Raw genomic sequence first — 15,845 nt, 5'->3', positions numbered from 1 at the left:
CCATTCCAACTACCCAGATTTCACATATGATCTAGACTGTTGATGATTTTTCTATTGACTTGGATAGTATAATTCGTGAGGTTTTTGTAGCCATACTTTGGGACTATGTAGAAAGTTTGCCAAGAATTTTTGCATATGTTGCACATCCCTTGACTGAACTCCTAAAGAGGACTAAACAATTCCATTGGACTGCTCAATATGATAAATCTTTTCAAGCTTTAAAAGAAGCTCTCATCCACTCACTAGTGTTACAACTACTTGATTTCATAAGACCATTCTTCCTAGTTGTGACTATTGCTAGTGGTTATGGAATTGGGGTAGTACTCATGCAAGATGAACATCCTATTGCATATGAGAGTCAAAAACTAAAACCAACAGAAAGCAACTATAGTACTTCATTATGAATAAGAATTGACCGCTGTAGTACATACTCTTAGGATCTCGAAACATTATCTCAGGAGTTTTGAATTTCCTATTAAAATTGATCTCAACAAAGCATCAAACATTTACTCTCACAACCCCTGATTTCTTACCGACATATCAAATGGGCATCATTTATTTAAAACTTTCAACCTATAATCCAGTACCAACAACCAGGTAAAGAAAATGTTGTAGCTAATGCTTTTAATAGGAGGCCTAGTATTCAACCATATTATTGACATTGAGAGTGAACCATTTGAAGCCATCAAGGAAACTTGTGAGAGAACGACCTAGATTTCTCTCCAATTTGTATTGACATGTGTAATCAAGATTGGAATCCTAATGGTAATTATTCTTATAATGAAGTTTATCTCTTTTTTAAGAAAAATATTTGCACAACATATAACCATTTAGACACATGGTAATGGAAGAGATACACCAGTCTCCATATATGGGATATAGAGGCATTTCATCAACTCTCCAAGTTGTGGCAAGAGAATTTTATTAGCCTTCTATAAAGGAAGACAGTGCTTAATTTGTAGCTAAATGCATTGTTTGTCAAAAGATGAAAAGCTACAAAGGAAAGAATCAAGGACTATTAATGCCTTTACCCATTCCTACTGAGTCTTAGGAGCAAATATCCATGGACTTCATTATAGGTTTACCTACTACGAGAATGGTCATAATGATATGATTTGGACCATAGTGGACCATCTTAGTAAACAAGCCTACTTCATTCCTTGTAAGAAGAATTTAACACTAATCTTGTAATTGAGCCACATAAGTGGCTTAGGGTGTCATTTAGGTTATCAATAGTAGAAATAGGCAACTACATTGAAACTTAGCAAGAAGTACACAAATGAGTTGCCCTAACATTAGGGCATCATGTGGATATTGCATTTTACGCAAAAAGTGAAATTTTGAAACTAGGATTTTTTTAAAAATAGTAAGAAAGCCACAAATGTGGCTCAAACAATCAGCAGGGCATACTTAAATTAGAGGGCTAGAATAGTTGTGAGCTTTAATTCTATCACCATATTAAGTGAATACATTCATTGTGTACATGTTCATAGATTTTTCATGGGATTTTTAGCCTGCATGAAAATTATTTGAGTGGTTTTTAACGAGAAATACAAAAATTGAGCACTTTTTGGCAAGTTCCACCTAATTTATGACTAAGGGTCAAGATTTTCTAAAATTTTAAGATTATGGTCCAATTAAGGTTCATATGGACCAATAAGATTAATCCAAGTGTTGGGATGAGATAAATCCAAAGAAGAAAAGAAAATACCCAAAAATGAGTAAATGCCCACATAAGATGAAGAGTTGAGTGAGACAAGATTTATTAGTTAAAAACTATGAGATATTACTAAAAAAATAAGATATTTTGGAGTAATCATATAATTTTGACACCTTGGTAAGGAAAGGGGGAGACTTCAAGGAGGTGCCTATTTCACACATGTGAATGAGTTTTAAATTTAAAAATATTAAGATATTTTTATCTCTCCTCTCTTGGATCAAACTAGATCAAAAAGGGAGTTAAATTGGTCCAAATCTTGTCCAAATTCAAACAAACTAAAGCTGGAAAATTTTAGAACTTAGTTGGACTTAGTTAGTGGCCTCCCTCACCTATAAATAGACCCTCATTCTTTTGTATTCTCATCTGTGAACTAGACCATGCCAATATTACATTAGAATAAGCATATTTTCTATTATCCTCTAAAAATCCTCTACAATTTGGAGAGATTGGAGCTTCTCTCTCTCTTCAACCTTCCTTGGAGCTTTCCTCTCAACATACTAACCAATTGATTGGTTGGGGGCCTCTTCTGAGAATAGAGAAATAAGCAAAACAAGAGGTAAGTTGTGGCTTTATGGTTTTTTCTTTAATCTTCTAAATGTTTTTCACTTCTCAACCCCTCTCAAGCTTTAGAAGTATTCAAATGAATGGTTTTTCAATGGAAATGAAGCTCTCCAAATAATTCTAATAAATTATCACAAAAAGTTTACATTTATGCTTAATTAGGATGTTTTTTAAGTATATCTCTCTCTCCCCAAAGAATGGTCAATTCTCTATTCAAATGATGCTTCTCATGAAGCAATTCCCTATTCTAAAATCAAACTCTATGCTAGTCAAGCTAGAGGCTAAAGAAATGGTTTTTTTAATGCTTTTATGTTAAATAAATTATGATAAAATTATGATTTAGATCCATAAATTGGATTTAGATCTATTGATGGTTTGATAAAAGAGGAATTCCCATGATAATGGAGATCCATGTATTCCAATGGAGAAAGAGAAAAGTTAGAATATTAAAATAATGGATATTTTATTTAAAATTAAAGAAGAATTTTAGATAAATTATTTTATGCATGAATAAATTTAAATGATAAAAGAGAAATTTCCATCATATTTGAAATTCAATCATTTAAATGAGAAAAGTGGAATTCTTAGTATAATGAAATTAATGGTTATTTTTATTTAATTTTAAGAGAAGTTTTAGTTAAATTTATTTTTATGCATAAGAAAAATTAAATGATAAAAGAGGAATTCTTATGATATTTTGAATTCAATCAGTTAAATGAAAAAAGTGGAATTCTTGTCATATTAGGATTAATGGATATTTTTATTTAATTTTCAAGAGGAATTTCAGTTAAAAATATTTTATGTATGAATAAATTTAAATGATGAAAGAGTAGTTCCCATCATACTTGGAATTCAATCATTTAAATGAAAAAAGAGGAATTCTTGGTATATTTGGAATATTAAATTTTTTAATTTAATTTAAAAAGGAGTTTTAGATAGATTTATTTTATGATAAAAGAGGGGTTACCATGACATTTGGATTGCACTCATTAAATGAGGAAAAGAGGAATTTCAAGCTTATTAAAAAAATAGATATTGGTATTTAGTTAAAAGAATTTTTAATGATATTTAATTAAAGAAAGAATTGAAATTAATTTTTGATGTCAAAAGAATAAATTTCACCATAATTCTATCTAGGGAATTAAGGTTGAAAAATTAAGTGGTAGAAAGAATATCTTTAGATATTTTATTTGGTTAAATCGCTAAATTGGTATTTAACCAAAAATAGATGTTTATCTGAAGTAAATCCTTGTTAGGACTAAACCGAATGATTTTTGTTAGACTACAAGAGGGACGGACAATAAACCTACTTGTCCATCTCTCGATTTGAATCAAGTAAAAACTTCGTGACCAATTCCAGTTCCTAAATACAAAGAATAGACTACCGTTGAACTAAACTAGCTTTCCTTTGATTGAAATCACCAAGAATCTAGTTGGACAGTTAGAGAAATGATGGGTAGATTACCCTGATGAGAGATCAAGGATTCTCATTATGAAATTGGGAATTAAGGAAAAAAGGGTTTTGTGGAACCAATCTCAAACTGGGAATTTTACTTGCATAGAAACTCTATTTTCATTTAAAGGACTATTTTACACCAGAATGCTGGAGGAAGCATTTGACATGCGTTTTACTAAGAGGAGGTTCGTTTTGCAAATAGCTGATAGGGAGTCGTCGAGGGACGTCGCTCGCGGCAAAGCCGGCCAAGGTCTTGACCAGCCTTGGTATGGTTGAAATGGTGCGCTTCGGTAGTACGATGGGGGCGAGGACCGACGAAACAGTCCCTGAGTGAAGTGCTAGGACACCTAAGGAGGATCCTAGAGGGTTTTGACTTGGTGATGCATAGGCTCGCAGTTTCTAGGACACCCATGCGTGCCTCGAGGAAGATTCGGATGGACTAAGAAGAATGACTTTTGTGAATCAAATTTTGATATTGGATCTCGTTGGTTGGTCAGCTGGTCTTCAAGGAGAGTCTAGAGGACACATTTTGTAATACAATGGATTCAGAATTTTGGAGGATGATGATCTGTAATATTATGATTTTGTTTGAAGGATTGCTTTAAAGATAGTCAAATCTATGTAGAAATGGCAATTTCATATTGGGTGTGTACGTGGTATGCCTACTTTAAATTTTGCTTGAAAGCCGGCTAGGGGGCTTGGGAACTCTTTTCCTCGGTACCCGGGGAAAACATAACCAAATCTTTATAAAGGAATTCTACCAATACAGTGGTCGGGTGATTGGCTAATAACCCATGGGCCAGTTAGGCTGGATCAGGGGATTCCTGCGAAACAATTAAGATACGATTAGTTACGTTAGTTAGATTAGGTCCTGAGAAGACCCTTGTTTTGTGGGAGGGAATCAGCGGATGTGCCTCGTTAAAGGAGGAAAAATGCAGTGATTCTATGGACCAAGTGCAAGTCTCTTCTTTGATCTGACCATGTGACTTCAGGTTAGTTGGACCAGGTTTACTAGTTAAGACTTTGACTTGTTAGATTAATTCCCCCGTTAGAAGATTTCCCATGGCGGAATCACCCATGCCTTCCGGGCGAGGGAAGTTTTTCCGGTCTTGGTTTCGAAGGAACCACCGGGCTAGTCTCTTGTCGGGACATTTGCGGGCGAGGCCCTAGTGTGGATCCCCACCCTGCGTGAGAGGCTGACGTTGTTTCCGCTGCCAGCGCCCTCAGAGGGGGATCTCACAACTGGTATCAAAGCTTTGTTGAAAGCAAATAAGGACAAATGAATTCTTATAAAAAAATTGTAATAAAAACTCAGAAAGAGTCTTCACATATTGTATTTTCATTCCTTAAGATTTTTAATCAAAGGATTTGATTTTATAGATGGAAGTTCCACACTTATCTGGTGTTCTCGACCTCCCAGCCACAAGACATGACTGCGTTCGCCTTCGAGCATCTCATCTCTTCCGCTACAACTCGAAAGGAGAAAGGGAGAACCTGGGAGAGGCTATGGAGAAATGGGTGGAAGCTATGGAAGAGTATTTTGATGTCACAGGCTACAATGAGCAGAGCAAGCCAGTCAAGATCCTCTTTGATACTGGCTCTACTCATAATGTAATTAGCTCAAGGCTTGTCAAGAAGCTAAAGGCTGACATTCATTGTCACAAAGGAACCATCGCTTTCCTTGACCTTCACGGGAATAAAGTTCAAGGAATTGGAACTTCTTGATCCCCAGTGCTACAATTAGTCAAGGCTTCCAAATTATTATAAGATCTCAGAAAGAGGCAAACTCTTTATGTTGTTAAGATGAATCCAGTAGACATAAAATGCAAGGCTAAAGGACCAGAGTGGTTAAGTGAGTATGCAGATGTGTTTCCTGAAGAGCTGACTGAGATGCCTCAGTCGGGAAGTAGATCATGAGATCGAGTTAACCCCCGAAGCTCAGCCAGTGGCCCAGCATGCGTACAAAATGCCATTCCCTGAAGCCAAAGAACTTAAGGAACAGTTAAGACAACTATTAGAGCAGGGATTCGTTAGACCCAGTGTCTCACCGCCCGTTCTCTTTCTCAAAAGAAGAAAGATGGAACGTTAAGACTCTGTATTGACTACAGAGGATTGAATCAATTAAAAATTAAAAATAAGTATCCTATTCCTAGGATTGACTACAGAGGATTGAATCAATTAAAAATTAAAAATAAGTATCCTACTCCTAGGATTCATGAACTTCTGGATCGGTTAAGTGGGACCCAAATGTTCACAAAGATAGATCTCAAATCCGAGTACTACCACATCAAGATCAAGGAATAGGACATCTTGAAGAGACAACATTCAATACTCGCTATGGGCATTATGAGTTCACAGTCATGCCATTTGGATTGACTAATGCCCCGATGACATTTAATCATCTTATGCAAGATATTCTCAGAGAATACTTGGATGATTTTGTGCTTGTCTTCTTTGATGATATCTTGGTATACTCAAAGAATGCTGCAGATCATGAAGATCATGTGCGCAAGGTCCTGGAGATCCTAAAAGGAAACACCAACTCTTTGCAAAGAAGAGAAAGTGTTCTTTCTCTGTTGACCAGGTGGAATACTTGGGATTCATAGTGTCAAAGGATGGGATTTCTCCTGACCTCGCAAATATCCAAGCAGTCGTAGAATGGCCGGAACCCAAGACGGTAAAGGAAGTCGGAGGATACCCAAGATGATAAAGGAAGTTGGAGGATTCCTAGGATTGATTGGATGGTATAGGATCTTTATACCTAGGTATGCTCAGATAGCATCCCCTTTAACTAAACTTCTCAAGAAGAGTACACTTTTTCAGTGGACTGCAATGTGTCAGAGTGCCTTTGATAAACTGAATTAGTAACCAACACTGTCCTTAAATTACAAGATTTTACCTTCTCTTAATCTTTTGGGTTATTGAGATGCTGATTGGGCAAGCTCTAACTTGTCCATGCGATCCACCAGTGGTAATTGCTTCTTTATCAATGATTGTTTGGTATCTTGGGCTAGCAAGAAACAACGCTGTATTGCAGTTTCTACTACAGAGTCTGAATATGTAGCTACATCTTTAGCAGCTTGTGAATTGGTTTGGCTTCGACAATTGCTTGCTGATATTGGTCATTCTCCTTCCTCAAGCACTCCTCTTAGATGTGACAACCAAAATGCTATTAGTCTAGCCAAGGACTACATGCAACATAGCAAGTCCAAGCATATTGCAGTTCATTATCACTATATTCGACATGAAGTAAGGAAAGGAACAACAATGGTAGAACATTGTCCAACTGATCAAATGATTGCAGACATTCTCACCAAAGGACTCCATGAAGCTTGGTTTACACTTTTGCAATCAGAACTTGGAGTTGCGGGCGGCCTCTCTTTTTGGAGATTAGCACATCTCGCGTCATGTCAATTTTGTCTAGACTTGTACATAGCCTATAGACTTTAGAACACTTCACTCATTACTTCACATCATGCACATTTATTCTTTGTACTTTGTATATAGAAGCACATTACACACATGGACTTTAAGGTGGCATTGTACATTTATATGTAGGAGCTCGGGTTTTTCCCTTGTGCTCCCAAGGGTTTTTTTAATAGCAGCTGGAGATCTTTATTTGAGTGGGGGTGTTGGAGCTATATATAACTAGCCCTAACTCACTCTAGGTCTTGCCTATATATATGTGACTTGTGACTAATATAATTCAATCTTGTGGAGCACATGTGGTGTCTCTTGTCTCGTCTCTCTCCCTCTCTCAACAATGTTGGAGCTATATATAGCTAGCCCTAACTCACTCTAGGTCTTGCCTATATATATGTGACTTGTGACTAATATGATTCATTCTTGTGGAGTGTATGTGGTGTCTCTTGTCTCATCTCTCTCCCTCTCTCAATAGAGGCCAATTGGTTAGCCAACGAGATCCAGTAACAGATTACAATAATCATTTCGTCCATCATACATATCTTCCACGACATACGTATGGGTGTCATAGGCACCGTGAGCCCGTGCATCTCTTGGTCAGAACCCTCCAGGATCCTCCTTAAGTGTCCTGGCACTTCACTTAGGCACCGCTTCATCGGCCCTCGCCTATCGTACCGGAAGCGCACCATTTTTCAACCATACCGAGGCTGGTCAAGACCTGGGCAGGCTTTGCCATGTGAGCCGTCCTTTGAACACTCCCCGCTAGCTATTGTAACCGAACTTCCCTTAGAAAAACATATACCAAATGCTCCTTCCAGCATTCTGGCATAAGACAGTCCTTTAAGAAAACAAGGTTTCTAAGCAAGTTTTCAGTTTGATTTTCTTTTGAATACAAGTACTTCTTGAATCAGTATCCCTAAAACTTCTTGATCGGAATTCTGAATTTCATACCAGAATTCCTCGAATTCTATAACCTTGATCCACATATCAATTTGAAGGGTTTCAAACTTAGTTTTAAATTTGGCGGGAGTTCTGAGTGTATTTTTCTAAATTGGTCACACCTTCTTTCCTTGAAACTAACGAAAGAGTTTGGTCTTGGTCATAGTCTGATTCAAGGTTCGAGTCAGCTATCTTTCTCAAAAAGGTTTGGTAATTCCGTTACTATTTTACTGCCGTGTGAATATAAAACGATAGAAATTTCTCTCTTAGAGTATTTAATTATTCTTTTATCAAATACTCATAGAATTTAAACATAGAATTTAAGAGAATTCTAATTTTGATATAGAAATTCTTTATGCATCTATTTATGCATAAAAATCAACTTCAATGGGAATAACACTTTTATAAAAAAAATCCTTTTATGCATCTATTTATGCATAAAATCAAATTTAATAGGAATAACACTTTTAAAATAAAAAGAATTTCTTTATGCATCTATTTATGCATAAAAATCAATTTTTATAAGAATAACACTTTTATAATTAAAAAAATTCCTTTATGCATCTTTCTATGTATAAAAATCAAATTTAATAAGAGTAACACTTTTGTAATAAAAAAATTTTCTTTAGGCATCTTTCTATGCATAAAAATCAAATTTAATAAGAATAACACTTTTATAAAAAAATCCATTATGCATCTTTCTATGCATAGAAATCAAATTTAATAAGAATAACACTTTTATAATTTAAAAAAATTTCCTTTATCCATCTTTCTATACATAGAATCAAATTTAATAAGAATGACACTTTTGTAATAAAAAAATTTCTTTATGCATCTTTCTATGCATAAAAATCAAATTTAATAAGAATAACACTTTTATAAAAAATTCCATTATGCATCTTTCTATGCATAGAAATCAAATCTAATAAGAATCACACTTTTATAATAAATTTTTTTCTCTTTATGCATCTTTCTATGCATAGAAATAAAATTTAATAAGAATAACACTTTTATAATTAAAAAAAATTCCTTTATGCATCTTTCTATGCATAGAAATCAAATTTAATAAGAATAACACTTTTATAATAAAAAAATTGCTTTATGCATCTTTCTATGCATAAAAATCAAATTTAATAAGTATAACACTTTTATAAATAAATTCCATTATGCATCTTTTCGTGCATAGAAATAAATTTTAATAATTAATGTCTGTGATATCCATGCATATTCATAGGTGAATATGTACATGGAGTAATTAGAATATTTCTTTTAGATGCAAAAATGGTGGGAATTACTCTTTTGGAATAACATAAAAACAAACTTTCTTTTTCACAAAATTCTGGAAAATTTGCCATCACCTCCTTTGTATGGCTAACCATTTCTCATTTTTATCTTTCTTCACTTAACTTAATTAACCCAATTTAGAATTATAGAACTCTAATCTACACAATTTTCTAAATTCAAGAGAGTAAATAATAAGAAGAGTTTAATTTATCACTTAGTTAATCTTTCTAATATTAAGAAAGGTTGGAATGTAAAGAAGAGAAGGGGGTGGCCTTTTCATCAAAGGCATAGCATTTGAATTTAATTCAATCATTTGCAAAACATAAAAATCAAGAAAATCATAGATTTTTCATTAAAATTCATAAAACAAAGTAAGAAAATCAGCTTACATGGAGCTTGTAAGCTCTCCTTTGGCTTGAGGGATTGAGGGTTCTACTCTTGTTTGAAGCAATAGTGGCCCCCACCAATTCACTTTGGAGAGGATTAGGCCAAAAACAATTGAATTATTAAAAAATTCAATGTAGATGGCTCAGGACAGGAGTTGAGTAATAGTGCATAAACACCATTAAGCTTTTACAAAAGGAGGAGGCTTCTATTGATAGGAAAAAGTGAGCCTCTAACCAAGCAAACTAATTCTAGAATTTTCTAGATCAGTTTGGTCAATTTTTGACCATTTTTGGGTTAGTTCAGCTTACTTTTTGGATCTAGATTTGAAACAGGAGAGATGAAAATATCTCATTTTATTGATTAAAAATTGGGGGTAGTGATGAGAAAAAGGCGCCTACTTCATGAGGGGAGATCCCCACACTAAGGTGTCAAAATTCAGTTTTTTAATTCTTTTCTTTGGTCCTTAGTCCACTTTTCATCTTATGTGAGCATTTACTCATTTTTGGGGGGTTTTTCTTTTATTCTTCAATTTATCTCCTTCCTAAGAACCTTCTCTTGAACATCTGTCCTTGGGTTGAAGAAGTTAAGAGTTCATCATTAAGCACATGATTCAGGCTCGGTACATACTTCTTAAGTAGGCTGACATGAAATACATTATGTACTTTGAGATGAGGAGGCATAAGAAGTTCATAGGCTAAGTCACCTACTTTCTTTGTAATCAGATATGGCCCACAGTATCTGGGGGATAACTTCTTGTACTTCCCAAGAGATAGAGAACTTCTTTTGGGGCATACTCGAATGAAAACCATATCTGCTTCTTTGAATTTTTTACCTGACCTCTTCTTATCTGCATATTGCTTTTGTCTATCCTCGGTAGCTTTTATATCCTTGCGCGGATTGACTGCATCTATTGCTCCATGTCGTCAAGCATCTGTCTGGATATCTTGACCCTAATCAATGGGTCGGACCAAGTTAATGGTGTTAGGCAGTCTCATCCATACAAAGCTTTGAAAGGGCTCATCTCGATACTTTGGTGATAAGAAGCATTGTAGGCAAATTTGACTAGGTGCAGATAGCTTAGCCACTTCTTGGGTTCCCTGCCACAGCATGACTAAAGTATATCTTTGATTACTTGGTTCACCCTTTTTGTTTGACCATCGGTCTCGGGGTGGTAAGTTGTGTTGAGATCTAAGAAGGTTCGTACTGCTTTGAAGAATGCAGTCCAAAATCTTGATGTGAATTTGGGATCTCGATCACTTACTATTCTCCTGGTGGTGGGTAGGCCATGCAATCTGAAGATTTCCTTGAGGACACTCCGGCCACATCCACTGCAGTGTAGGTTTCTTTTACCGGAATCAGATGGGCAACTTTGGTTAGTTTGTCAACTACCACAAACACTTGGTAGTATAATACCAAAATGGGTTTTGGAAACAGATTTGGTGCTTTTAGAGGATACTGAAAGGTACCAAACTAGATGCATAACACCAATTATGGCGCTCTTTGTATCCAAAAAAGTATCCAATTTTGTACTAAGCTTCCAATTATGGTACTGTGAAGTATACAGAGAAATAGCCAATTTGGTACTATGGATCAATTTTGGTACTATGCAGGGTGCTTTAAGTGTGCCTGCATAGTACCTACGGGGTTCCACAAATCCAATTTGGTGTTTTTGGGCACCACTCACACTTGGTAGTATTATACCAAATTGTGTTTTAGAAACAGATTGGGTGCTTTTAGTGAATACAGAAAAGTACCAAACTGGATGCATAGTACCAATTTTAAAGCTTTTCTGTATCCAAAAAAGTACCCAAATTGCCACTATGGATCCATTTTGGTAATATGCAGTATGTAAAACAGTACCAAATTGGGTACTATGGTTCCAGCTTGGTACATAGAACCAAATTTGGTGCTTTTTTGTATTCACAAAAGCACCCAATTTGTTACTATGATCCAATTTGGTACCATGCTTAATGTAGAAAAGTATCCAATTGGGTACTATGGTCCGCCTGGTAATAAATAGAGCCTAATATGGTGCTTTTCTGCATCAAATTTGGCACTATAGTCTGTTATCTGGCACTACAGTTCCAAATTTGGTACTTTAGAATGAGCTGGTGGTTTACAGTACCAAATTTTGTACTGTAAATAGCTTTGGTGCTTTACTCTTGTTTGATAGTATTTTGAGCTCTAACGTGGTTCATTTTTCGTTTAAAGGTGGAGCTCTACAAAAGATTCAAGAGCATGTATCCTGCGGTGAAGTTGTCACTTAGGTCCTTTGAGACACTCAAGCCTTTTTTTGTCCGAAGATTGAAAGAGCGCTATACTTGCTGCTGTATTTACCATATCCAGATGGTATACTTCAAGGATGCTTTCAATCAAATGCGCCGGAACAAGTTTGGGCATCACGGCAAAGAACATCCATGTACATGCTCCGTTTGTGGTACACGTAGTGAGGCAGGCCAATGTTCTGCAAACCAGGCTGTTTTTCAACACATAAGTAACTTGCTGGATTTTATATTGTGCCCTCGCCCTAAGGAGGGTGAATATCATGCAAAGAGATGCTTGCTTGGAGAGTGCCCCAAATGCGGTGTACGAAAGTTGTCATTCTGCCCAGCCGAGATTGCAACAGATAGCAAGGAGGTGACTGTTAAGATATTCCAGGATGTGGGCACTGGACACGTTAATGGTGATGGAAAAGAGAAGAAGCGAAAGGACTTGGTCGTGGAAAGGATGAAAAGTGCAACTTTCATTCATCTCTTTTCAGATCATTTGAAAAGCTTCGTTAAGATCAACTTTATGTTTAGGTGGAAGGCCCAACAATTCAAAGACTGCTTGCTTAAGTTTCCCAGAGATGTGTTATCTGTTGTTGATTTTGCAGAGAATTATTGCTTTAAAGTGCAAAATGAGATCCAGTCCATGCATTGGTGGTCAACACAGGTAACAATACTGGTACACATCTCTTATATCAGAAATTTAGTAGGAGCTATTGAGAAGACTGTGCATTTTTACATATCAGATGATAAGCTCCACGACACGCTCTTTGTTCAGCATTGTTTTATGCTGCATGACAACTGGATGAAACAGCAAGGACACTGTTTACGTTATCATTGGGTATGGTCAGATGGTGCCGCTTCTTAGTTCAAGGCACGAAGACCACACTATTTTGTAGCCAGGTATTATCAGTTGACAGGATTGCTTATGATGCATAGCTTCTTTGCTTCAGGGCATGGAAAAGGAGAGCATGATGGTGCAGGTGCTATTATCAAGAGAACCCTGACGCACGAAGAGCTAAAACCCGATGGCTGGCCCATGAAGTGTGCGGCTGATGTGGTCAATTTTTTGAACGCGAGGTTTCAACCGACAACGGAAGGTGGAAGTGCCAGCACAAGGAGGGTGTTCTGGTTGGTTTCACCGAATGATGTGCTGCGTTTTCCGTTGTGGGACTGTAAACCAATTGCAGGCTCTCGCTCATTCCATTGTGTTGACGGCTACTCAACGCACAATCCATGTGATGTGCGTTTTCGTACGCTGTCATGCTTCTGTGATCCATGTGTGAATGGGCAGTGGAAGAGATGCAATAATAAACAGCACATTGAAGAATGGAAATATGTCTCCATCGAGCCATTGACAGAGTCAGTACAACCTACAAATAGTGATGAGGACGACGATGATGAGGAGAACTACAATGATTTGTTTTCCTCCCATGTGAGTGAGGATTTAAGCATGCCTATGTATGAAGGAGACCCTGAGGTGTTGAGCCAATTATTGTCCATTGGGGATAACTTTGCAGTGAACGCAGCCGAGGAGAAGGAGGACTTCTACCTTCTTAAGTGCACAAAAACCGTTTATGTAGCACCAAGAGTACTGAAGGACCTTTGGCATAACAAGATCGTAAGAGGTGGATTGCTAGTTGAGGGCTTGTACTATGCCCAGGTTGAGGGCAAAGTTGATACCTATACCCTATTAGATCAGACACCACCGGTGATGATCTACTCGCATCTTGTTAGAGCCATACGGTTCCCCATGGAGGCTATCCCTGGCCTCCATCACCACTTTAAACTATCCTCAGAGATATATGAAAATATCTACAACAGTATGCCATATGAAGACGGAAGTGACCAGGATGGGAGCCATATAGTGTTTACCCCAACTACAATTCTAACCACTCGCAACAGTTGTAATTCTCTTGAATAGAATCTTGCTTGTGATCAGTACTGTCTAATTCTCTTGATTAGAATCTTACTTGTGATCAGTACTGTCTAATGCTATTGCTGTGTTATCAATTTGGTACTGTGCTTTATTGTTTTTAGCTCTGCTGTGTTTTTGCAGTACCAAATTTTGGTACTGTTCCTTTTTGTTTTCACCAAGTAGTAACACAAAAGTACAAAAGCAGTAGCCAAAAAAAGTACATGTACAAAAAGATAATTATCATTAAATGCCAAAGGCAATGTACAAGCATACAGAATCTTTTACACATCAGGGGGGTCAAAGCGGTACGAATACCCCTCCATAGATACAAAGTAGTTGACAACGAACGAGGAAATGTCATCCTCAACATCAAACAAGGGATTCCGGTGGCTGTAAGCAGTGGGGAACTTATCAGCTAGCCACCCGGAGATCCACGGGAAAATGACATCCATAAGATACTTCGGCTTGTGGGGGTCATAATACTTAGGCTCATATGACCGGATGCAGCAGCACGAGTCGTAATCATTCTTCAAGGACTTGTATCTCGTGTCGTCCACAAGGAGGGTGTTCGTTTCATTGAATTGCAGATACTTGCGCCACACTATTCTTAGGAGCTTCAGAAAAATAGGCTTGTTACCGAACTCCTTCGCAAGGACTGGCACATCTTTGAGTTTGGTAGCCCACCTCTCACAATGAGACTGGTCAAAAATATCTGTAAAACAGGTAAACCAAGCAATTAGAATAGCAGCACAAATAAGAGTACCAAAGCTAACAAACAGTACATAACAGTGAAAAGGTACCAAACTTGGTACAACACAGTACCAAAGTACCAAATAACCAAAGTACCAAACATTATAAAATGGTGTACATAAATGTTACCAAGCACAGAACCAAGTACCATAGTATCAAAGCACCAAACAGTACCAAATTGTGTACAAAATAAAAAACACAATCTCAAACTACCATAGCATCAGAGTACCAAAGTACCAAAGATAACCAAAGAGTACCAAATTATGTACAAAACAGTGCCAAATTGTGTACACATGAACAAACATAGTCCAAAGCAGCATAGCACCAGAGTACCAAAGTTCCAAAAAGTACCAAATTGTGTTAGCAGTGCCAAAAGTAACAAACTACCAAATAGTACCAGATTGTGTACAGAACAGTAGCAAAGCTAGCCAAACAGTATCAAAATCAATAAAACCAGTTGTGAAAGTTTAGGGATAAATACCTAAAAAGAGGCCTTTCATCTTCATCAACCGAGGGAAGCAAGCATTCATTATGGCCATTACATTAGGGCCAAAAATGTCTCAAAATGGGCTGTGTAAGGAATTTTGCTAACTTGCTAATTAGTAGAATGTTGACGGTCAAAACGGCTCCAAATTTAGCCGTTTTGGGTATTTAAAGCGTATCTATCTGATTGAATACGTATCTAAGTGCATATTTTAAAATCTAAAAAAATAGATCGTTTTCATGCTACTCTTTAATGGCTCGTCTCGAAATTTGTCCTCTTTTAGTGACTACGCGGCAAAATGACCATTCTCTCCAAACGCGCTCTTATCCATTCTCCAAAAAAATTTCACTCCTCTGCTTCTCTAAAAATTTCACAAGCTACATCTCATTCTCATTCTTCTGTGTCTCTCATGATCTAATAGCTCTGCTTATATTTTTTGCTCGGTTAGTAATGAGTGATACATCTAATTGTAAGTTTCATTTGAACATCAAGCTCAACCAAGAGTATGCAACTACACGGAGTGTCTACCAAAGATCCCTTTCATGTGCAAATGAAGCTCAACATCTTCGCAACGAAGGAAAGAAGCATATTGACCTATGGACAGATGGAAGTCTATATCCACCGGATCCCAAAACAGGAAGGTATCCTTCTTTTCA

Source organism: Cibotium barometz, chromosome 32 (genome assembly GCF_041138505.1).
Source record: "Cibotium barometz isolate CiBa-2024 chromosome 32, ASM4113850v1, whole genome shotgun sequence".
In the NCBI taxonomy this organism is placed as follows: domain Eukaryota; kingdom Viridiplantae; phylum Streptophyta; class Polypodiopsida; order Cyatheales; family Cibotiaceae; genus Cibotium; species Cibotium barometz.
The sequence above is the reverse complement of the archived record's forward strand: the minus strand, read 5'-3'. Positions refer to the sequence as shown.